At 39.8% G+C, this 24,042-nt stretch overlaps 1 long non-coding RNA gene across 1 annotated transcript; it reads right to left on the bottom strand.

Moving 5' to 3' along the window:
• Positions 1–1,188: 1,188 nt before the first annotated feature.
• On the bottom strand, positions 1,189–12,125 carry LOC135981147 (uncharacterized). Its single transcript, XR_010598108.1, has 3 exons — positions 12,012–12,125; positions 2,608–2,674; positions 1,189–1,668 (listed from the first exon to the last, which is right to left on the bottom strand). It is a non-coding gene; the product is annotated as an uncharacterized LOC135981147 (long non-coding RNA).
• Between the last annotated feature and the right edge of the window lie 11,917 nt (positions 12,126–24,042).

Raw genomic sequence — 24,042 nt, forward strand, 5'->3', positions numbered from 1 at the left:
GGGTGATATTTAAGTTTTGTTTGTTTATTGACTAGATTTCATCACTGAAATTGTGATAAGACTTTGGGCCTGATCCCATTCTGGGGAATTAGTTGGGAATTTTGTTATTCACCTCAAGCAGAAATTAGGCCACTTGTTTCCCATTGCTATTTACCAAGGCAGAAGAAACATGTTTGAGTCAAATTGTGCTTTCAGATGTGCATGTGCAACTCCAGCTGCAGACAAAGGGAATTTCATCAATCATTGAAATGTGCAAGAATCTAAGGGCAGAACTTGGCTCTACCCGATTCAAATCCATTACTTTGAGCTCTTAAGATTGCCGTTCTTCCTTTATTCACTCTCCAACACCAGCTGTGGAAACTGTGATTATGAAACCTTATAATTTGATCCCATATCTTTGTACTGAAATATTGGCACCTGCTAAGTTTGATCTGTCATGGATACTAACATTCATCATGCTCATGTGTAGAAACATGCAAGGACCGAGGAAGGAGAAGCACCATTTGCAAAAAGTGTTTGGGAGCAGTACAATGAAGTCAGTCTGTGTGCACATGGCTAGAATGCTAGCTGTAGGATCTCTGTAAATAGTTCCCTTAATAAAGAGCCAGTTTAATTTTCACAAGCATGGAGTCCTTTCATGTACCCAGCATGCAATACATAAAATACTCACGTAATTGTTCATTGAGATCCTGATTCAGCAAAGCACTTAAGCACATGCTTAACTTTATGCACATGAGTAGTCCCACTTAAGTCAATAGGACTGTTCACATACTTTAAGTTAGGCATGTGCTTAAGTACCTTGCTGAACTGAGGTCTAAGTGTATTATTGAATTGAGACGGGCTCAAAAGTTAGATATTTGCTTAAGCGCTTTGCTGAATTAGGACCTAAAACTTGCTTAGGGAAAACTGGGTTTTGTTCCACTGAAAACAGTCTGAGTTCATCTTAGTAAGACCTGCAGGTTTAGGACTAATAAAAAGTAATTTTAGTGTTTACAGAAAACATAACCTTTCCTGTTAATTAATACACCTAAGTATCCACAGTTCATTTTTGTTTGATGTGTAGTAGTACTAATTATTAGCCATCTCTCAGAGTACACTTTTTTTTAGATTCATGCATTTTTCCCTACAAAGCACTTTGAGACATTTTTATGACTGCAAAGCACTGTGTAAATACAAGTTTGCAGTTGTCAACCTTTTTATTTCACAGTTTCAGCGATGAATCCTGCAGAACTAATTAAGTGATAGCCCCTACCGTTGCAAGTCCTACACGGCTGCTGCTACTACTATCCTGTGAGATAATTGATTGCTATGTGAGTTATGTATCCTAAGCTGAAGACAGGGGTGCATAAAGGAAGTGAAGGCCAATTAGCTTGCACTAGTGCCCATGAAGAAGGGGACATTGCATTTATACTTTGGAAGCCATACTAATCTTTTTTTCCTTAAATATTCAAGTGTGCCCATGAATACCTGTGAAGTCTTGGAGTCTCTTCTTGCTTTTGTGCCTTTGCCTTGTGCTAGGATGGTCCACAGTACAGCCCCAATTTTCTGACGAGTTTCAGAGACTTTGGAAAAGCAGGCATTGGTTCTACATGGATCATGGTATGTTGTCACAGACTTGTCTTCTAGTCACCTTAACCCCACATCTTCATTACACTTGCCATTATGACCCTGCCAGAAAATGGTGATGGATAGCCAAGGTTATTTCACAGTAGTGCTAACACTCTGGTTTGTCGCAAACATAAAATGAAGTGACCCCTTACATTAGGGCTCCAATTCAAACAAACACTCTGCTGTTTGTGCCACCTAATGAGGAATAAAACCTATCTGCCTGAAAGGTGGAGACTTTTGTGACCTTCCTTCAGGAAGCACTCAGAGTGACTGTCTTTAAACCATTTTGTGAAAAAGGCTCATAAACATACTTGAAGTTAGTCTGTGTCAGAGGCCAAACACAATAGCAAAGATTGAAAAATAAAAGTGGATTATCCAGAAAATGTTTTACTGCAAACTTAATACAGTCACTCCTCACTTAAAGTCATCCTGGTTAACATTGTTTCATTATTAGATTGCTGATGTATTAGAGAATATACTCATTTAAAGTCACGCAATGTTCTGTTATAAGGTTGTTTGGCTCGCCCACTCCACCCACTAGCCGGAGGTCGGGGCGCAGGGGCTTACCCAACTCCACACGCATGGCATTCCAGCTGAGGAGCGGGCAAACCCTTGACCCTGCTCCCCGGCAGGAGCACCGAGCGGCAGAGCAAGGCAAGCCCCCGCACTCTGACCCCGCTACTCCCTGCCTCAACCAAGCTTCACAATCATCATTGGGGAGTACAGTATTAAATTGTTTTAAATTATTTAAAACTTATACTATATCTGTATATAATGTCTTTTGTCTGGTGAAAAAAAAAACTTCCCTGGAACCTAACCCTCCCCCCCCCCCATTTACATTAATTCTTATGGGGAAATTGGATTCGCATAACATCATTTCGCTTAAAGTAGCATTTTTCAGGAACATAATTACAATGTTAAGTGAGAAGTTACTGTAAAAGGTTTTGGTTATGTGGCAGAAAGCTTAGTTACCAAAGCAGAGGTAAAGATACTACTTACCATACCAGTTATAGTCCATTATCTCTGAGATCTTCTCTAGACTTCAGTCAAGCCATGACACTGAAAGCTGGAAGGAAAAATATCACAAGCACTAACTTGCCATCTTTAAAGCTGAAATTCTCCTCCTCTTCCACATCACACATTTCCTGTCTCTGGTAAAGTCTAACCAAGTCAGACGTCATTGGCAGCTTTGGCTTCATTTAAAATTACCTGACTTTGGGATCCATCCCTTTGATGGCAGATGAATCTTAATTAGATTCACCAGCACTTTCTTTCCTCCGTAGAAGAAATCAGCCAAGCTTCTTTGAGAACTGCAAGGCTAACAAAAACATGAATGGCTGATACACAGCTGCTTAGTGAGAGCATGTAACAGGATGTGCAGTCATACTCTAGATCACTAGCAGCTTTGCCCTGTCCTCCACATCTCAGATACAGAATTGGGATGTTGTTTGGTTTTTTTAATACATGCAGTTCTGAAGCTGCAGTAGAGCCTCTGAGTCACTCTGCTGAGATAATGTTCCTTCCACCTGACTCCAGTTAAAAAAAAAGCACTTAAGCACATGCTTATAGTGCTTTCCTGCCTAGGTCTGGATATACATAGGTCTGCTTAAGTGCTTCACTGAATCAGGGCCCTATAATGGAAGAAGACCCTTGTCCCTTATCCCCACAAACCCAAAGTAACTCAGACTATGCGCAGGATCCAGGGTTTGGCCCATCAGCATTAATAATAATGTGAACCATTTTCATCTAGGTGGGAATTCCAGTTAGCCAGAAGTCAGATGGCTCAGGTTAATTTTGTGTTCCATGCACATCTATTGAGACATCTTTTCAAAGGATCCTCAAATTGCTCTCACACGCTGAGCAGTGATGGCTAGATTTTTCAAAAGAATCCAGCATGTGGATGTTAAGCATTTTTGAAAATCTGGTTCTAAATGTCCTAGATCCAGCCATTAGAGCTGGCTTGGCACAGGTTATGAACCATTTCTATAGTGGGCTGTAATCTTCATTGGATGAATGAAGCAGATACCCTTTTAGTGAATGAAACATTCTTTTTTTTATTATCATTATTATTATAGCAGCTCAGGTGAAAATTGCGGGTGGAGGAAGGCACTAATAATTCAGGTATGATTAAAAAGAGGATATTTACTGGGTTGTAGGCCTTCAGTGTGTGGGGAGGTGGAGAACAGCATGACAGCTTCTATATACATCCCTAGGGAAAAGCTCAAGAAATAAGAAAATGCATATAAACATTGTTTGTGTGCATTATGCGTTGCTTTAAAAAAATACTCTGAAACTCAGTACTATCAGGAAAAGTCTTTGGACTGCATTTAAGTGAGAAGGATTAGCTTGCGTGATGTTGATTTATAAATGGCAACAACCAATCCCTTATATTCTCTACTGCAGTCATCTCTCCTCCACAGTAATTCCCAATGTTCCCTTTTGAAAGCCCTTGATACTCAGTTAGCCCCGAGGTATAATGTTTGATAATATAACTACTGCTTCTGTCACTGCGTTTTGTACAAACGCATTATATGTGGCCCAGAATGGTAAAGATTTATGTATGGGTATGGAAAATAAAAATCAGCATTGATTAAAAGCCCCAGATAGACCATCCAATACCGCCCAAAGAACATCAGTTATTTTGCATTTTGACGTGGCGATTGATAACTCATAAATGCAAGCAGGAATGACAAATGCGGATGGAAACTGGCTTTGACAAAAACGATAACAGTATCAGTCTCGAGGGGCGATGGAGGTATAAGCAGGAGCTGTTTAAAATATTTAATCATTTTATGAAGGCTGCAAGATGTTGTTTGACCCTGAAGGAGTGTGAATGTCACATGGATCAGAAATTGCCAAGTCTTTGAAGTGAAATAAAAAAATGGTGTTATTATAGATCCTTCTTGACATCCTATCATTTTTGTATAGGATTAAAAATATGTATACAAAGCTCTAGATAAAGGACTCCAGCAAAAGATGTCTTGGTTGAAGGGGAAAAAAAATAAAGACATACTGTTGTGAATTTTTACTTCAAAATCCCAAAGCGTCTCTTTTATATTCTTCTCGAATGGCATGAATAGATCCAGCAGACCCTAGTAAAAAGATTCCTTCGGTTTTTAACTACAGGGTAAATTACGCTTTACTTTTGTTACCTCGGGTCTGACTTTTGGTCTTCAAAGAAAATCTTTTCTTTCCCTTGTACTTAACTAAGCAGTGGGTATTGTGTGTGAATGTATATAAGTATATCCATATGATCCCTAGCTGTAAGAATACATTCAAACATATTTATTTTATTATACACATGCACAAAGGTATGCAATTTGCAAGGTGTGGAATTTTTTAGGGGGAGGGGGTGGGGGTTCTGCAGTGAATTTTTATTTACATTTCTGCTTTTAAATTTCCCAGGTCTTCCAGAAGACCTGGAATCTAACTAGTCAAGAGAATCAAAGCCACAAGTAAATTCTCAGAGGATATTCCCATATGAATGAGGATTAATTTATGTTTCACTGTGGTATATCGACAAATGAAATATTACACTCTATGTTTTCTCTTCTTCTTGTGTATTTCTTTCCTTGTTCCATCCCCCTTGCCCCAGCTCTTTATTTCTGTTTTATTTTATTCTTCTAATTTTGTTTTGTCTGGGGCAAGTGAGTGTTTAGGTGGCCATTTACTTCAATGGGATATTTTCCAAGAATCCGTGTTTCCTTTCAGGGTCTGGTTTTGTACTGTCCTTGAAATACGTTTTTTCTTTTTTCCTCTCCTGTTTGGCCTACTCCATATATTTCTTCAGGGCAATGAATCATTTAGCCTTGGCATATAATTTGTTTATTCAGTGGCTGTCTTTTATATAGGCAACACTTCTTTTCCTCTCCCATTAAAGATTTTGCTTTCTAATTACAGATGTTTCTCTCTTGCATTTTGTGACCTTAACTAATATTCCCTGCTAGAAACTGGCTAAGCTCTTGCATGCTTGTACTGAGTTACCCTTATTTGCTAAAACCCCATAGGAAGTTACACACTTTCAACTTCACAACTGTCCCCTCATAGTTACTATGTGGTCACAGTTCTTTGTGTATCCTGCAGGAGCTGATCCTTTTATTTGCTTAGGATATCACAGATGCTTTGTTCATAGCGGTAGAAGGGATTCTGCCTATACTCATTTACATGTCCCATTGATTTCAGCTAAGTACATACAGTACATGGTATTGCAGCAAAGGCCATTGGAAGTATCTCTGTCAGAGCAGCATGCTGTGCACTCTGCAGCAAATCTGCAACACAATAAACCCTCTTCCTGCAGTATCAAGAGATATCGAAACAGCAGCAATGGGGAAATGTCTGATGGGCTCCTACGTGATGTTTTCCATTCAATTGTCATTTTGGCCTGCACGTTGTAGCCATTCAATCCTGGTTATTTATTAGAGAAATTTCATAGTCACTGGTTTTGCAGGCTTTTTGGTCAATTCAAAACCCCTTTCCTTCATCTGCTCACAAATGTTCTTTCCTCTGAAGTCTGAATCTCAAGCTGAACTTAGTGATCTAAGCCTGCAGCCTTCCAACAGGTAGGTATTTGGATAGTAGCACATGGTTATTTGATGCTTAAGGAAAATTCAGGAAAGGAAGTATACCTTCAGTTTTCATTTTACATATAAGGTGGTTTATTAGGTATATACCAGTCATTTGAGGGACCACATTCTACCCCACTAGAGCCAATGGGAGATTCATTGCCATCTGAACTAGGTGTATTGGCCCATGATATTTGCCAATATACTAAATATAATACAATTTCTTCACTGTGATTTTTTTTTATTTTGTTGAAAGTGGGACTGTCTCTATAATTCAGCTAGATTTGGTAGTTGCCTAAGGCAGCAAAATAATAGGGGCAGAAAAATGTTTGGTGACAGTTTATCATGGGAATGGCTGCAGGACTGAAAGGGGCAAGTGGCCTAGGTTAGCCAAAATGCTAGAACTGGTCCTAGCTGGAGAAACAGTATTTGAAATTTTAATAGATACACAACATATTGTTGTACAGGTATTAGCGTGACCTCTAATTTTGCACCCACACATAATTGTGGGTGCAGTGTTGCATGCACCATTAAACGCAGGCACAATGCATGACTTTTGAAATGGAGCTCTTTGCTGGCTCAGTCTTGTCGTTAGACGTCTAACTACTACCATTTGTACCTGTGATTCATTCAACATGAAAAATATATTCAGGCACAAAATAGGAGACCCATTTTATAAACTAGAGCCATGAAATGGGAGGAGTGTGCTTCAGCAATTTGTGTATTCTCTACATCTGAGGAATTTTGTACCAAGATGCAATATTGTGATTTGTAATCTGCAAAATTTGTACTAATGATGCAATTGGTTAGACTGCGAAGGGAGATAAAATATAGTTATCCCCATTGTGTGATAAGTTAGAACTATACACATATTGGTCTTAAATGCAACACTTTACCAATTGAAATGTATTTGTCTGGAAAGTACACTTTAATAATGCTTAAGGCTTATGTAGAGCTTTCCAATTGTAAATCTCCAGATAAAGGTAGTTAAGTATCAGGACTGACCGAAATTTTTCAATTCTGATTACCTATTTAATCAAAATTTTGAATTTTAACCAAAAAGAGGGGGGTGACAATTGTATCCCATTTTTCAAGCAGCTCTAATAAGTATTGTCATTGCCACTGGGGAAATTGAGAAACAGCTCATTGAATAAACTTAACATAGGTCACACGACAGGTCAGTGGCACAGCTGAAACTAGTACCTAAATCTCCTGACCCCCCGCCCCCATCCTCCCGTCATAGGAGGGCCTTCAGAAAAGCTCTCTTTCAAGGTTCATCAGTTCACAGGAAGGGAGCAGCATGGTGCTGAAATATATCTGTACCCGGGATTATTCTCCATACTTATATATGTGACACCTATGGGATGTTCTTGTGTATCCCCACCTGAAATTTTGTGGAATCTCTGAGTAAAGGGCATCTGGAGTTAACAGGCACGAATAATTAGGAAGAAGAGAGAACTGAGCCTATAATCTTAAACCAGAGCATGGACTCTTCCTTAAGCACAACAGAGCTACTGTGGATATATATTTCAGAGTGGTAGCTGTGTTAGTTTGTATCAGCAAAAAGAACGAGGAGTACTTGTGGCACCTTAGAGACTAACAAATTTATTTGGACATAGCTTTTGTGGGCTAAAACCCACTTCATCGGATGCATGCAGTGGTATGCCATAGTTGGTATAGCAACACCCATTTTTTCATGTTCTCTGTGTATATGTATCTTCCTACTGTATTTTCCACTGCATGCATCTGATGAAGTGGATTTTAGCCCATGAAAGCTTATGCCCAAATAAATTTGTTAGTCTCTAAGGTGCCACAAGTACTCCTCATTCTTTTTGTGGATATATAGTCTCATTTATTCTACATCATATTCAAGCTTCTTATCCTCACCTCAACTCTGCCCTGCCTACACTTCTGCTTTCATTTCCTGCTAGTCCCCCACCCAGTCCCTGTCTTCTACCCATGCTGTTGTGCTTACCACTCCTTCTCATGCCCCTCCCGTTTGCAACTTCTTCCATGCCACCCCCTAAACTTGGACCTCCTTCCCTCGGCTTGTGCACCAGTTGGCCTCCTCCTCTTGTTTCAAAACCCTCCCTTAGTCATACTTCTTCTATCACAATTCTGAATATTAATCCAACAAAAGAATAGTAAAATCTGTACAAATTTGGGATTAGACCATTTCCTGGCAGGCTGGTGCACTGGTTGCACAAAATGTATGTAATTTAGAATGTTAACTCTTCATGCCAGGGAATGCGCCTGCCTCTATATTCTTTAGCACTACCCAGATGATTGTGCTTAACAGATGGATACATTTTGGTCAATGCATTTCATTCACGTAAATTATTTGACTGTTATATGTTTATCATGCAAAAATCAACCAAGACCCTAATCAAAATGAAGCAACATTTCAAGAATTCCCACCAGTTAGAGATCTCAGCACTTGCTAGATCTGTTCCAAGATGAAGAGGTTAATCATTTGCAGACAGACAATAAGGAAAGAACCTCTTGTCTCCTCCTTCATCCTTTACGCAGTTCCTCCATCCAACATCCTTGTTTCTAAATCTGAAACAATGTGTAATTATACAGAAGGAAATCTCTCAGGGGTATAGCTGAAGTTGCTTAAATTGTGCTGATTTACAAAGATGAAGGATTTTTATATTTTTCACCCCAACGAGAAAAAAATTACCTTTTTTTTCATAATGGCAAACAACCTCCTGCAAAGTCAACTCCTTTTCTGAAAGTCATTGCTAGTTTTATAATTTCTGAGTCATTAGATAACAGATAGAACTCCACACTTAGTGGTTTCAAATGTTTATGGTCTGCAATTCATTCTTAATGAGCTCTCTCCATGTCTTTATTCTTCTTCACACCCTCCTGCTGGGAAATGTCTTACTCTGCCTTGGCTTTTGTTAATGATTCCACAATCATTTCAGAGCCATTTCTTCTGCCTTATGTAATTCTGACACTGCATAAGAGCCTGGCTCTGCAGCCTCACAGTTGGAAATGTAACCTTTAATGTATTAATTTCTCTTGCTCAAAACAATTTAACCTCTGTCTTGGTTTTGTGATTGCTAAGTGTTCCAATTAAATGCCTCTTTCATTTTTTGTCCTGGAGGGCTTGATCTTACCAGTATTATGTTTAACATACCCTACCTAGCAAATGATGAGCACTCCTGGGTCCCCTCAAGTGTTGTTTATCAATCCATTATCTATCTCATGAGTGTCTGTCACACTTTCAAAACAAAAAATTCATTAAGCTCGTTTTAAACACTAAATAACAAAAAAACTAGTACAAATGGAAGCTAATAATTACAAAACAGGCAAAATAGAATCTGGGAGCAATAAATGCCCTTTTCCCCCCGATCAAGAGTAACCAGTGAATGGCTGTCTAAATGTTGAATCTGCCACATCAGGATGCAGCTGGTATCAGGAGTTGTAAGAATGTGAAAATTAATCTCAGTAACAAAAAGTCTCTGTGTGCTTGTCTTTTTTATTTCTCCACCTGGCACTGAACAGAAAACATGCCCACTGAGTTGTGGGGATCTTTGGAGAGGTTCTCCACTAGTGTCCTACAGAAAAAAAATGATTCTTGGGTGGGGAGGAGAATTTTAAAGAGAAATGTGAGCAAGCCAGCATCTCCTATAGTATCGCTGGTATTTGGGCTCCTGATAAGGATGACCAGTCAGCTGCAGATCTTATCGGTGGTAAAGTTCCCTCTACTGTCTCAATACCTCTCTAAAGTCTGCTTGACTAAAGATCAAACTCCTTTTCACACACACCCTTCCATGTTCACTGTTGTACCTTCCCATGTTTGACTTTGATTAAAACATCTTAAAGAATTTCAGAACTAAGGTGTCAATCCAGCCAAGCATTTAAGTACATGTTTGACTTTAAGCACATGAGTAGTCCTCAATCTCGTTTATTCACAACTGATATTCACCAAAATATGCCTGGAGTGGCAAACACTATATGATAGCTTCAAGACGGGAAGTGCAAGTGGAAGGGAGACTCTTCTGTATTAGAAGTACTGGGTCACCATAGTTGTTAGATAATGTTTATGCTAATACAGTCTCAGTTGAATGAGATTTTATTGGCACAACAACTATACAAGTACACCTCTACCCCTATATAACGCGACCCGATATAACACAAATTCGGATATAACGCGGTAAAGCAGCGCTCCAGTGGGGCGGGGCTGCGCACTCCGGTGGATCAAAGCAAGTTTGATATAACACGGTTTCACCTACAACGTGGTAAGATTTTTTGGCTCCCAAGGACAGCATTATATTGGGGTAGAGGTGTATTGCCAAAGTATAAAGAAGAGAGGGAACCCTCAGGTATCTGTCAGAGGAAGGCAAGATCCACCCACAGTAGTTTTGCGTGGTCTGTTCACGTTTTATCCCCAATATTCATTTGTCATTACTTTCTGACCTGGAGTGACCAGGCATATGTGTAGAATTATTTTTTCTCTCTCTCTTTCCTTTCTTCCAGGGTCTGGCACAGTTTTTCCTCATTACTCTTTGATAAGAAGTCTTTTATAATTCCTAATAATTTGGGGGAAAATCTTTCTTGCATTTCCTGGTATTACAGCTATTGGAGCAGAAAGCGTGTCCCTGTCTCAATCTCTCCCCTAGCACATTGGCTGCACTGTCTCTGGTGGCTCGGCATAGACTGTGGCTTGTACCTCTAATTCCATGCCTAGTTCATGGTCACTGGTTCTGCATTTGAGCAGGGTCTGCCTTAGTTCTGCTGCTTTCACAGTAGTCTGATACTGTAACAGTTCTGTGCAAGGATCTGTAGCACTCTAGCTTCTTGCTGTTTTGGATTTACTCTTCCCATTGACTACAGATACAAGCTGGGACTCTTGAAAATGTAGGATCACCACTTCATTCTTCCAATAAGGATGGCAGTCTAAGGCTTGTAACTAATAATTACCTTACACCCGTGTTTGTCACATGCTGATTTAATCCTCTGAACTTCCAATGCTGATCACGATGCAGTTTTTTTCAGTATCAAAATATAGTAACTAGCCTTCTCTTAGATTATTTGTCTATGTCTTTGCTCTTTCTGGGGAACCAGTTATTTCTGTTCATCTGCAAAGGTGCAAATTCCCCTCTGCAGGATAAAAGTAACTTCCACTGAAGTTAAAGGGAGTCACTTGTATCCTGTGATGGGAAGCTCAGTCTACAAAACAGCATGTTATCTACAGGGCAGATTTTTATTTTTATTTATTATTTTTTATTTATTTATTATTTTGCCTGAAATTTTGAAAAGCATTGGGTTTATTTCAACTACTGTAGTTCTATGCTGAGCATTACAGATCCCTCTCTGTTTTCAGTCTATCTAAGGAGACCTTTTTCAAGGATCCAGGTGCTGAAGAATTAGTCCACCTCTTCTGCCTCTCTGCTCAGTTTCTCCTCCCCAACTAAGGGACCATTGACTTATATGGCCTTTGGCTCAAACCATTGTATTTTGTAAAGTACATAGGTACTAATTGTAGAAGTTGGACGTACATGATACCTTTCAGGATCAGGCCTACAGTGGGCATTCCTGCATGCTTGAATAATGCTCCCTCCAACTTGAAACCATTCACAGGCTCTGGGCACCACTGCAGTACTTCAGCTCCAGGGATGCAATGACTATACATGGCCAACATGCACTATGCTCCCCAAAGTGTGTAGGGAAGGGCAAAACCCTTCCAAAAGTTGTCACACCAGCCATGCTGTCCACCCCAAGGTACAAGTCATCCAGGCACTCTTGAAGGGTGGTGAAGTTTCACAACCACAGTATGACCAATAAATACCTGAAGAATCATAATCTGACCCAATAATTGGGGGCACTTACCTCTTGAACAACTCCTTCTGGCTGGGTACAGTACTGCAGTCCTTTTTCCACTCCTGGTGCTCCCTGTAGGTTGTTGGCCAACCTTGGCAGGGTCTTCAGTGGTTTCTCCCTCTGGCCAAGGCAGAAAGTCCAAATGAACCCCTTCCCAGGTATTAAAGAGTCTAATAAATAGACAGACAGTCTTTTTACCCTGGCTCTGAGCCCTTTAAACTCAGCCCTTTGTACAGGCTCCCAGCTAAGTCCTGTCACCTTCTTGGGGTTTGTGCCACTTTACCTATGACCAATGGGGAACCCAGGTACACCCACTACTCTGGGTTCTAACCCAGGGGACCCTGTACACACAGCTATGTACTTCCTAATCCAATCTGTTGCTGCTATTTCACTGGGACTCTTCCTACCAGGCCCCTTTTATCTCCAGCCCTATCTCAGGGCCAGCATCCTCAGGTTCTTCTCCTTCTCCAGGCCAAAGAGGAGGACCCTTCTTCACTTCTCTGGTCCCAGCCAAGAACTGAATAGCTAATGCCCTGCAGCCCTTTTTATCTGAGCCTGCTGGGCTCTGGCTGCTGCTCTGAGGCCTTTCTAGAGAGGCCTATAGGACCCACCTTCACTGCACCTTTCCTGTCACTTCACTGCTTCCTGGGCCAGGCCGTAGTAGGAATGCAGGGCCTCCTGTAGGGCACCACAAAGGCCAGGTACACCCCATCACAGACCCTAACAGAGCAAAATACTGAAGGACAAAACTATTCCCGGTGTACTTCATGGTTGTCAATGTTCAGATGAGATTGACAGTTGGATGTCTCAAATCTTCCTTAGCTTCAACCTTGGGAAGTCTAGCTGAAGGACACAGAAGTCTCCCCTATTCCTTTGTGTCTATGTTCCCACTTATTGAGGGGATTGTTCAGCAGTAACAAGATCATAACATCTCTTTCAACCCTGCTATGTCCATGGAAAGCCATTGAATAAAGTGTTTTTATTTTCAGCTGCACATTTTGCACCTGTATTTATCACATGACAGCTTCACAACAACTCCTGCACTCATGGTCATGAAATTTGATTTTTGTAATTACCTCCTATCAAGGCTTCTCAAATACTTGTGGCTTGTTTAGCTCTTCACTGATTTGAGCAACACTGATCATATTACCTCACCAGTTTCCTTTAAAGCACTTCCTGTAAAGCAGAAGATTGATTTTAAGTTGGCTTTGTTGGACTTTAAAGCCTTTAATGGTGTAAGCTCTGGCTACATTTGACATGTCCTTCAGCCTCATCCTGATGAACATCTTTGCTTACATAACTTTTAAGGATTCTATCATTACATATTAGCAGGCAGACAATGAAGCGGGTAGTTTGTATGCTAGGTGTCTGTGGCAAAGAATTTGTGTGATATGTCCATCTCAGCAGGTGGGTGTGTTTGTGTTTGCTTTGTACAGCACAAACTTTATGGTTTAAAAAATTTTCCAAATCCTTTTAGCAACCAAAATAATATAAAAAAGGGCAATGAAAAGTTTGGGATAAGTAGATTTACATGCTAGAGATGAATTAAAGCCTTTTATGTGGTTATGTATTTTATATTTTATAAATCAGTGGCATGAACAAAGCAGGAACCAAAACAGAAATACCCATTTCATAAGTGTGAAGACAGTTAACCTTTAAACAGATGGATAATTCCAGACAGCAGTGTAAAATTAATAGAGCCTAAACTATAGGTCTCAAAGCTGCAGAATACATCTTTGGAGACCATGTTTTTGAGATCATCATAAATCAATTTTTTTCTTATCAGTCCCCCATGCATACATCGACTACAAGGCCTGCTAGGTTATGAATATGTATGTCATGACATGCCAACTGATCCAATTCTACAATATCAAAGGTTCTGTGATGTTACTCATACTGTACCATCAGCGAGTTCACATTTCATATAAATAGTCATAACACCAGTATTATTGCTAGACAGGGAAAAGGTAAGACTTGGAAAATTTCTACTGGGAGCATTATAGCAAATTCAAGCAGGATTTCTCTTGGGAAGGCCATTTCCATCTTTATTTTATTTGCAAATCTTTTATTCATTAAATCACTGTTAGAGACATTTTACTCTCCATGGCCAAAGTGTTTCAACTTTGGGGAGAAGCAGACTATCTGAGAGGCAAAATGTGAGCCAGGAGAAACCTGAAGGTATTTATCCCCTTGAGAAGAGCTGTCTTAACTTTACAAAAATTGAAGTTGGGCCAACCTGTTGAAAAGTACATACACATACACATGTACACACGATTACCAGCAACAAAAATAATTAATCAACATTATTATTTTGAGCTGCCTTCAGAGGCACTGTTGAAAATATACTTAGTAACTGGATACAATTATAAATACGTGATGTGATCAAAAACAAAACCAGAATGTGGGATGGGATGGAATTGTAGCTCAAAGAGTGATGTTACAGAGCTGCCAGCCTCAGATGTGCCAGTCCCTAGGAGACTTTCATTAGCAATAGGGAAGACGTTGGCTGTGGAATAAACATGAAACTTGATCTGATGATCTCTTGCCTTGATACCACATAGACTGCTGGTAATTATGAAGCTGCTTGACAAGCAAACCGTGCTCCATATTTATAATGAAACAACAGACACAATCAGCCAATTTGTCATTTTAATGCTCTAAGTAAATTTGGATTTCTCATAAAAGCAGAAGCAATGAAATGGGGATGAGAGTTTCAAGTTTAGAAACTAGGGGGAAATATTTCCATGTAATCTAATATGTCTTTATAGTTTCCCCATCATCCTACACTATTCACATCCTTTAGTCCCCACAAACAATATTTTTTTAGCCTCTGTCAATTAGATTGACACAGAAGGTCACAAGGAACTGCAAGTTAGTAGCTCTGCATACCAGGACCAATCCTGTGATCCTTACATAAGTCATCATGCTAATCTCACTCACACTATCGTAAATCAGGAGCAGCTGTGTGCATTTACAGTGGTACAAAACTGAAGTAAAATCCCATTGTCTTCAGTGACTAAAACCAGAGTGAGAACTGGGGCATTTCGCCTGCAATTAGAAAATTAAATGAAGAAGCATTACACAATAACAGCTGGAAACTTTTAAACCCTCAAGTTTTCAGTAGGAAAGGATGCAATCTCAATGAAACACAGACAGCATGGACAAAGGTGATGCATTACTAGAGGTGACTTGCTTACTTCACACAGAAAAAAATTATTTGAACAGACACATGCTGAATGGAATACACAATATAAAGCTTCAAAGCTATATGTGACCCGCTTTGGCTGATATCTACAGCCGATGAGTGTTCAGCATCATATTAGCATAAATGCCATTAAGTTTTGGCCCTGTATCTTTTTTATTATTTTTTTAATAGATACATAATTATTGAGAGGAGGTTGTTAACTTTTTATAGACTTTAAATAAAGTCTATCAGTTCTTGCTATCTCATTTTGTTTAAGGCTTCTCCCAGCAGAGTGATTGTCTTTTTGCCCCATTACACTATTTAAAAAAAAATTGTGTTGCTGCTTCATGGAGTGAGAAGAAACACATCCACTGTAAACTCTCTGGTGCACATATACTAGGTACTCACATATTAGCCCAGATTCATCACAGGCAAAACACAGACAAATCCAGCCCTCTTACTTAAGAAAACTTGGCATCCACTTTTAAGACATGTTATAACTTCTGAATTTCTGCAACATCATAAAAATAATAAAGAGCAATGTCCCATATTAAGAAATGGAAATGATTTCTATTGGAATTTATGTATTCAGTGTAATTAATCCAGATTTTTAGCTTTGTATTTAGTTTCTAAACAAGAATAGTCACTCAGGTCTGCCACAAGAACACATAAAAAAGATGTCCTTTATTGAATAAAATGAAGCAGTTGATCTTCTGAGAAGGGGCGAAGCCAAACTTTTCATAGCTTTTCAGCCTGTTTTGCTCCAATTGTTTTGTTTTTGAGCTTCTTAAAGAGACAGCCAGTAGAGGCAATGCTGTCCTTCGCAATCCAAAAGATTAAACAAAGTCTCAACTAATTGGCTTTCAGTGTGTCACTGTTTTTCCCAAGAAGGGGAACACTTCAACCATCTACATTTTGCACATCTGTCTGACTAAAGATATTGTGTAAGGGGAAGTTTAACAGGGATTTCAGTCTTGATATATCCAGAAAAATTCTTTAATACAGCTTTCCCCCAAAATACATATCATTACTAGGTATGTTGGGTACAGTTTTGAACAGATACTACATTTGAATTGCCACCATGTCCCGAAACTGTTATTTTACTGCTGAGTTTAGTAGCTAAAATACCTCAGTGTTTTCACTAAGCATTAGCATGTTTACAATAAAAAAGAAGGCCCTACGGGAGTCTCATTTGATTTCACTGCACAGTTTATAAATTAACAAGAAATGGAGACTGTTCTGAATGGCAGAAACAAAGAGAAGATACATACTCACTGGGAATTTAGTACTGGTAAAAACAAAATGATCTCTGATGATAGAACAAGTCCCTGACCAGTAACTGTTGATTCAGCAAAGGCCTTTCTAACTGTGACATAAAAAGAGGTCAGTATGTGGTCTTTAATACCACAACACTGCTAGTGATGATGATCAAGGTTAAATCTTGTTGATGAAATCCCAATTAATTGATTGTACTTGTTTACTACTCTCTGTTGTAGTGACTGGAAGCTGCAGTGAACTGAATCTTCACAGTACTGAATTCTCATTGGTTTTCTAATACAGTATTTTAACTGTTTCATCAATGTTGAAATGTTGATACAACAATATTGACTTGAATTATTAGAAATACCATTGCTTATCCAGTGATTCTGGTCTTAATAGGACAGATAGCCTAATAAGTATATAAACAACAAGAGGAAAGGTACATGACATGAGAATCTCCAAGACAAAAAATGCATCATTATAATATCTACAGTTTGGGGAGAGAGGGGGAGTACTTTATTTTTGTAGGTTGCTAGGATTACACAACACAATCACATTCATTTTGACTATATTTTGTATATGACCATCACATGAAAACCATTATTCAAGGGAATATGCAAGATATTCCAACCTTTGCAAACGTGTCTTCAGTCAGCTGAAAACTTTCAGAAGTTTGCAGTTCAAGAATCCAACAATTCACCCTTATATATTGAATTTTTTCCATTCATATTCCTGCCACTATTTTGTAAAATTTGAAGTCATCTTTAAGCAAGGAACAAATCACTTCTTTTGGTATCTACCTGGACATCAAATACCAACTATAGTTCTTCACTGAGGTCCCGACTCAGGAAAGCACTTAAATATGTTCATACAAACAAGCATATCCTGGCACATGCTAAAGTGCTTTCCTGAATCAGGTTCTGAATGCTGTCTATAAAAAAAAAGTAATCTCACAAGACCTAGCAGTGAGATTTTTCCATATGGATAGCTTGCTACCTCCACCAGTAAACAAGAAAACCTGATCACAGACTGGAAGTTTTAGAAAGTCTATGGGACTGGAGTGACTGAAACTTGAAAATGTGGATTCCATTGAAATGCAATTACTGGCAACTTCACAGACCTGAAACATCCCTATGTGATTACTTGATGGGCGGCAAAAATTTCTTTTCTTTTGGTTTTAATCTTCATAGATGTTCATAGACTTTAAGGCCAGGCAGAACCATCATAATCATCTAGTCTGACCTCCTGTACATCACAGGCTGTAGAACCTCACCCACCCACTCCTGTAATAGACCCATAACCTCTGGCTGAGTTACCAAAATCCTCAAATCTTGATTTAAAGACTTTAAGGTACAGAGAATCCACAACTCACTCTAGTTCAAACCAGCAGATGATGACCTGTGCCCCATGCTGCCACGGAAAGCAAGAAACTCCCAGGGTCTTGGCCTACCTGACTTGTTCAGCAGATTGAAGAAATAGGTGATGGGAACTTAAATGTTCCCAAAATAGAGCCGAGAAATTCATAGTGAATTATTTATTTGATGAATTTAGCTCTCCCCTTTCTGTTTATGAAGTATTTGCTAAGAAATCCGATGTTTATAATAATTCTATAATTCAGAATTGTTTGAATACTTTATGTGAACATATGTGAGCCTATGGCTTGAGTACATGGCTCTGTCTTCAGACCAGTACTGTTTTGGCCCCCTAATTGGATGACTGAAGCTTTTAGAATGGATTGGAAGGGCTTTTGAGCATATACACAGGGATATGCAAGAAACCTCCCACGTTCTTCTAATCCTCCCATCACAGAATCATAGAAATGTCCAGCTGGAAGTGACCTGAAGAGGTAATCTAATCCAAACCAAACCTCCGCACTGCAGCAGGACCAAGTATGCCTAAACTCAGTCTTGACAGGTGTTTGTCTAACCTGTTCTTTTAAACCTCCAATGAGGGGGAGTCCACAGCCTCCCTTGGAAGCCTATTCCAGTGCTTAACCATCCTCATAGTTAGAAAGATTTTCCTAGCCTAAATCTCCCGTGCTGAAGATTAAGCCAATTACTTCTCATCCTATCTTCAGCGGATATGGAGGACAATTGATGACCCTCCTCTTTAAAACAGCTCTTAACACATTTGAAGACTATCAGGTTCCCCCTTTAGTCATCTTTTCTCAAAACTAAACAGGCACCATTTTTTTAACCTTTCCTCGTAGGTCAGGTTTTCTAAACCTTTTATCATTTTTGTTGCTCTCCTCTGGACTCGCTCCAATTTGTCCATATCTTTTTTAAAGAGTGGCTCCCAGAACTGGACACAGTACTCTAGCTGAGGCCTCACTAATGCAGACTAGAGGGGTACAATTACCTCCCAGGTCTTAGATACGACACATCGATTAATACACCACACAGTGATTTAGCCTTTTTTGCAACTGCATCACACTGTTGACTCATATTCAATTTCTGATCCACCATAGCCCACTATAATCTTTTTAAATGGTACTACTGCCTAGCCAGTTATTCCCCTTTTTGAAGCTGTGCATTTGATTTTTTTAGTCCTAAGTGTAGTGTTTGGCATGTGTCTTTATAGAATTTCATCTTGTTGATTTCAGACCAATTCTTCAAATTTGTCAAGGTCAATTTAATTCTAATCCTTTCCTCCAAAGTGCTAGCAACCCCTCCAGAACCCCACTAGATAGTTCCCCCCAGACTGACAGTGAACCATGGATAACTATTCATTGAGTATGGTCTTTCAACAAGTCTTGGACCCACCTTACAGTAATTTTATCTAGACCATATTTCCTTAATTTGCTTATGAGAATGTTACATAGGTCTATTCCAAAAACCTTCCTAAAATCAAGATATATCAAGTCTACAGCTTCCCTCCACCACCCCATCCCCTAGGCCAGTGACCTTGTCAAAGAAGGAAATTAGATTGGTTTGGCTTGATTGTTCTTGACAAATCCATGCTGGCTATTCCTTATAACCCTATTATCCTCTAGGTGCTTATAAACTGATTGCTTAATAACTTCTTCCAGGTACTGAAGTTAGGTTGACTGGTCTATAATTCCCCAGGTCCTCTTTTTTCTCCTTTTTAATGTTTGCCCTTCTCTAGTCCTCTCAGGCCTTACCTATCTTCCATCTGTTCTCAAAGTAATCACTGATGGTTCCAAGATTGTTTTGGCTAATACTTTAAGTACCCTAGTGTGCATTTCATTAGGTTCCACTGACTTGACGGAAGTAAACTGGCATTAAACACCTCAGCCTTCTTGATGTTGTTTATTATTAGCTCTCCTTCCTCACTAAGTAGTGAACTTATACTTTCCTTCATGTTTCTCTTGCTCCTAATGAATTTATAGAACCTCTCCTTATTGCCTTTTATGTCCCCTGTGGTTCTTGCTCTTTGGCAGAGGGGATCAAGTTGCCAGAAAGAACCACCATGCACAATAAAATAACCTCCCTCTTCCCCATCCCCAGTAGCTAGTTTTTCTCCAGTTTGGTGCCTCTACCATGCTTTCCTCTTTGCTGACACTGGTGTTCACTACTGTGCTTATTTTAGGTAACTGGCTAGGATATGACACCATAAGTGAGAAATTGCGCTCCTCACTAAACAAAAACAGAGACAGAGATAGACTGAAGCAATGAGTAACTCAAATTTTGTGCTTATTAGTAAACTCTTATTACTAAAATACCCCTTATGTTCTCTATGTACTATCCCCTTAGAAATCACTAATATTACAGCTGAACAGACAGAGATGAACTGGGAACTACCTCATCATATATTCAACCCATAGCAGGACTGGCTAGACACATTTGCACAGGTACTTCCTTGAGAGTAGATCTCACTACACCTTGCTCAGGCTCTTACTCAGAACATTGTTGCCACACTGAAATAAATTCAAGGCTCTAAGTAGAGAGATCCTTCTGTTAAAATGGCACTGTGATGGGATCCCCAGGGTGCAGCCTGGGACTGTGGAACCACTGTGCCCCCTTAACTCTCCAGCCTGGGCTGTCTCTCACACTACTTTGCTAGTGACAAGCAGCAGACCCCCTCCAGATGCTGTTGTCACTCAGTACGCCATGTGGAGCCCCACACCCAGCTAGATTGCATGAATGCTCCCAGAGCCATACGAATAACACAGAGAAAGGCACCCACGAAATCTCCCCAGCTCCCAGCCTAGTACATCAGGAATATACCATCTTGCACTATTCAGGACCCTTTCTTGAGCAATACAAGTTTATTAATTGGTTCACCACTTCATTAATGAAAAGTGGATGTACATCAGCCTTTGTAAACCTGAGCAGATTTACCACACACTTCAGGTGAACACACTGGCAAAGATAAACAGTAAAACAAGTTGAGTGACTACAAAAGAGAGATCTGAAGTGATTACAACTGTTAGGCAAAAACTCGAAGTTAGTTACCAAAAGAAAAGAAAATATAAGTACGCAGTCTAAACTCTCAACCCTATTAAACTGGGCAACATCTAGATTCAGCAGTTTTTCTCACCCCACTGGATATTGCAGTTCATAGTACACAGGTTTCACCCTTGAAACTGGTGCCAGTCTCCTCTGTTGGAGACTTCTGAGCATCCTTGTTGCTTGCAGCATAGGTGGCGGGGGAGGCAGGGGATGAAAAAAGATGAAGCATGGTGCCACTGTGTGCTGTTTATACCCTTAGTCCATGTGCTTGGAGAACACAAGTCCAGGCATGTCTGGTGGGCACTGCTGAGTTACCAGAGCAATTCCCCTGGTGTGGCCTTGCGTAAGTGACTCATTGTATTGTAGCTCCCTTGCAGGACAATGGCTGTTGATGGTTGTTTGACACCCGCCCAGGTGTTGGTTATCCCCCTGGTTATTGTCTTTGGGGAGCTAGTATCTGGGCACTTCCCAAACCCTCAGCATATTTTAGTGACAATCCTACAACACAATTCTCCTAATTTCATATGTATCAATGATATACATATTTAGATGGAACAGTGGGTTTCAGCAGATCATAACCTTTCCCCTGATACCTCACATGGCATACTTTATATGCAATATCACAATTATATATAGATAAGGAATATGGAGGTTACAGGGGGCTCCCCTGTGGTAGAGTGTCACAGGAACACTGATAAAATAATTGTAAAAGCCTTTAATGGACGTCTGGAGGGGAAAAGTCCATTCAAAAGGCCACGATAACTCAGCTGCAACCAGCTTAAACCTTCAAATAACATATAGCATATGAATTGATTTCTATCCTTATAAACATCTTAGAACTCTGAAGTTTAATATTGACCTCACCTTTGTCTTGGTTAAGAAAAGAGACTTGTATTTTATTGGCAACAGCACATATCAGTCCATGCATTGCCACAGATGGAGGACCATGTGAAAAATCATTTGTCAAGTGTGATGTAAAGAGAAGCCCATCTAGGACTCAGGTAATATGGGCAACTAAAAAGAAGGAAAGGTTATAATGGAAACCTATTTTTAACCTTAACCATAGTATTTGCTATTGTTTGTGCTATATAATGAGCATTTGCATAATAAATATATCTATGCATTTGCATTTAACATGCTACATGATACAAATTTAGGAAACTCTATAGTAGCTGAGTTCTTTTCATCTTTATGAAAATGGCCCTACTCCTAACAATATTTTCTAATTAAACCTATCTGCAGGTAATCTTAAGGTCAGAACAAGGATGGAACTACCACCTGCATGGCACAATACTTTCTGATGGAAGGACATATTCATGGCTTCAACTCCTCACGCATGCTAATATTCAGCAAAATGAAGTGCCTGGCATGTCCTAGAGTTTAACTTCAAGGTCTGCTGGGCCACATTTTAAAATACTTTTAAATAAAAATCACAATATTTGTCCCTTACGTGTGTTATGAAAGCTGCTAGTGAGTTTTTTTCCCTCTTCCAAGTTCATGCCCTGTGAATAAATGTATTCAATGTTTTAAGATCATCCAAATCACAAAACACAAGGGAAAAAAATATGCTCAGTGCTTAAACCATGAAAGGACTTGCAGCTACTCATAACAATGCATCTTTATTTTGCAGTTTCTTTCATACAAACTCCTCCCATATACTTTATAACATTCATACAGTTACAGACTTAAAGAACGAGTTAAAATGTTACAGAGTTAAATAATGAGGGGCCAGATTGCCCACCTATTCAGCAGAGGACTGTGTGGCAGAACAGCTCTGGAGGATTCCCTCATGGTGTTTCCCTGCATGGTTGCTCCTTCAGGTTTACCTCCCTGTTGAGGTTTCCTGGTTTCTAGGGTGACCTGAGACACCAGGGCCATCTGTGCAGCAGCCACATGCCACTTCTGAAGCTCTGTACATCTTTCAGTCCATGAAAGGCTCTTTCCCACTCTCCATAGCTATCACTAGAGACCCTCCTTAAAAGGGGATCCGCACCACCTACCGACCTCCATGGAGAAGTTTCAAGCTGCATTATCTTTTCTTAGCATCTTCATGGGTGAAAGCCGGTGACCCATCAAAACTCAGAGAACTGCCCCATACACTGAACACACAAAGAGCAGCATTTGCAATAACTCAGTAATAGGCCACCTGTGCTGACAAAGACTCTGGCTGCTTGCAAAAACTAAAAACATTCATGTTTTTGTCAGAGACATGGACATGACAAACCTATTCTCTTAGCCAAGGTACACAATACCTGATTGCTTACAAACTTTTCCAACAAATTTTTCTGCCCTGGTACAACGTACAGTTCCAGTTGTAATGAACGGGCTGTGTATTTGCTTAGTTTTTCTTATTAAATATAGATTTGTGGTCAATCAAGAGTTGCTAAAATATTATTAAGGTGGTTTTAGTATATTATTTAATATTATTAAGGTGGTATTATTAAGCCAATAATATTTCCCTTTGATAATGTTATGGTCCTGTGGTCAAGACATGCATGTTCAGAGTACAAAAGGAAGCAGAATCCAGTACTACATGCAGTTCCCAACTTGCTCGTAATTAAAAAAATTAAAAATAAACACAAAAGTGTAATGTGCTCTCACTAACTGCTGCTGCTAAGTAGTCCTACTTTCACACAGATCTGGTAGCCAGCTTCTCTCAACCGACATCACTTTCTCTCCTCTTTTCCTCCAAATTTTCCTTTACTCTTTCATCATTTATCTTTGGAAGCAGCACCTCCTCTTTCATTGCTATGAGAAACTAGAGGTGTCATTGGACCATTACTTGACATATTGAATGTATCTGCCCGGGAGGATAGTATGCCATTTAAGGTTGACCAAGTTCTTGGCTGGAAGAGGTGAGCAATGTAGCTTTCCCCCTGGACTGCTAGAGCACAGGGTATCGCTATACTCATTGTCCACTCCTCATTCTTCTTTGGCCCTCTCAAAAAACACTCAGAACCCACAAACTGCTGCCCCCTTTCCTTCCCAGTTCTAGTCTTCCACAACTGTCCAAATGTGCTCTTATACCTGACCCATTCCACTTGCTGTCTCTACTGCTCCTCTCTTCAGACTACTCCCCCGCCCAACTGGTTCCCTCATTGAATGGCCCTCCTGACCTGCCTCCCAATTACTAATTCCCTAACAATAAGACCACACACTGGCAGCTGGGAGGTGTGTTGTATGG

Source organism: Chrysemys picta, chromosome 2 (genome assembly GCF_011386835.1).
Source record: "Chrysemys picta bellii isolate R12L10 chromosome 2, ASM1138683v2, whole genome shotgun sequence".
NCBI classification, from domain to species: Eukaryota; Metazoa; Chordata; order Testudines; family Emydidae; genus Chrysemys; species Chrysemys picta.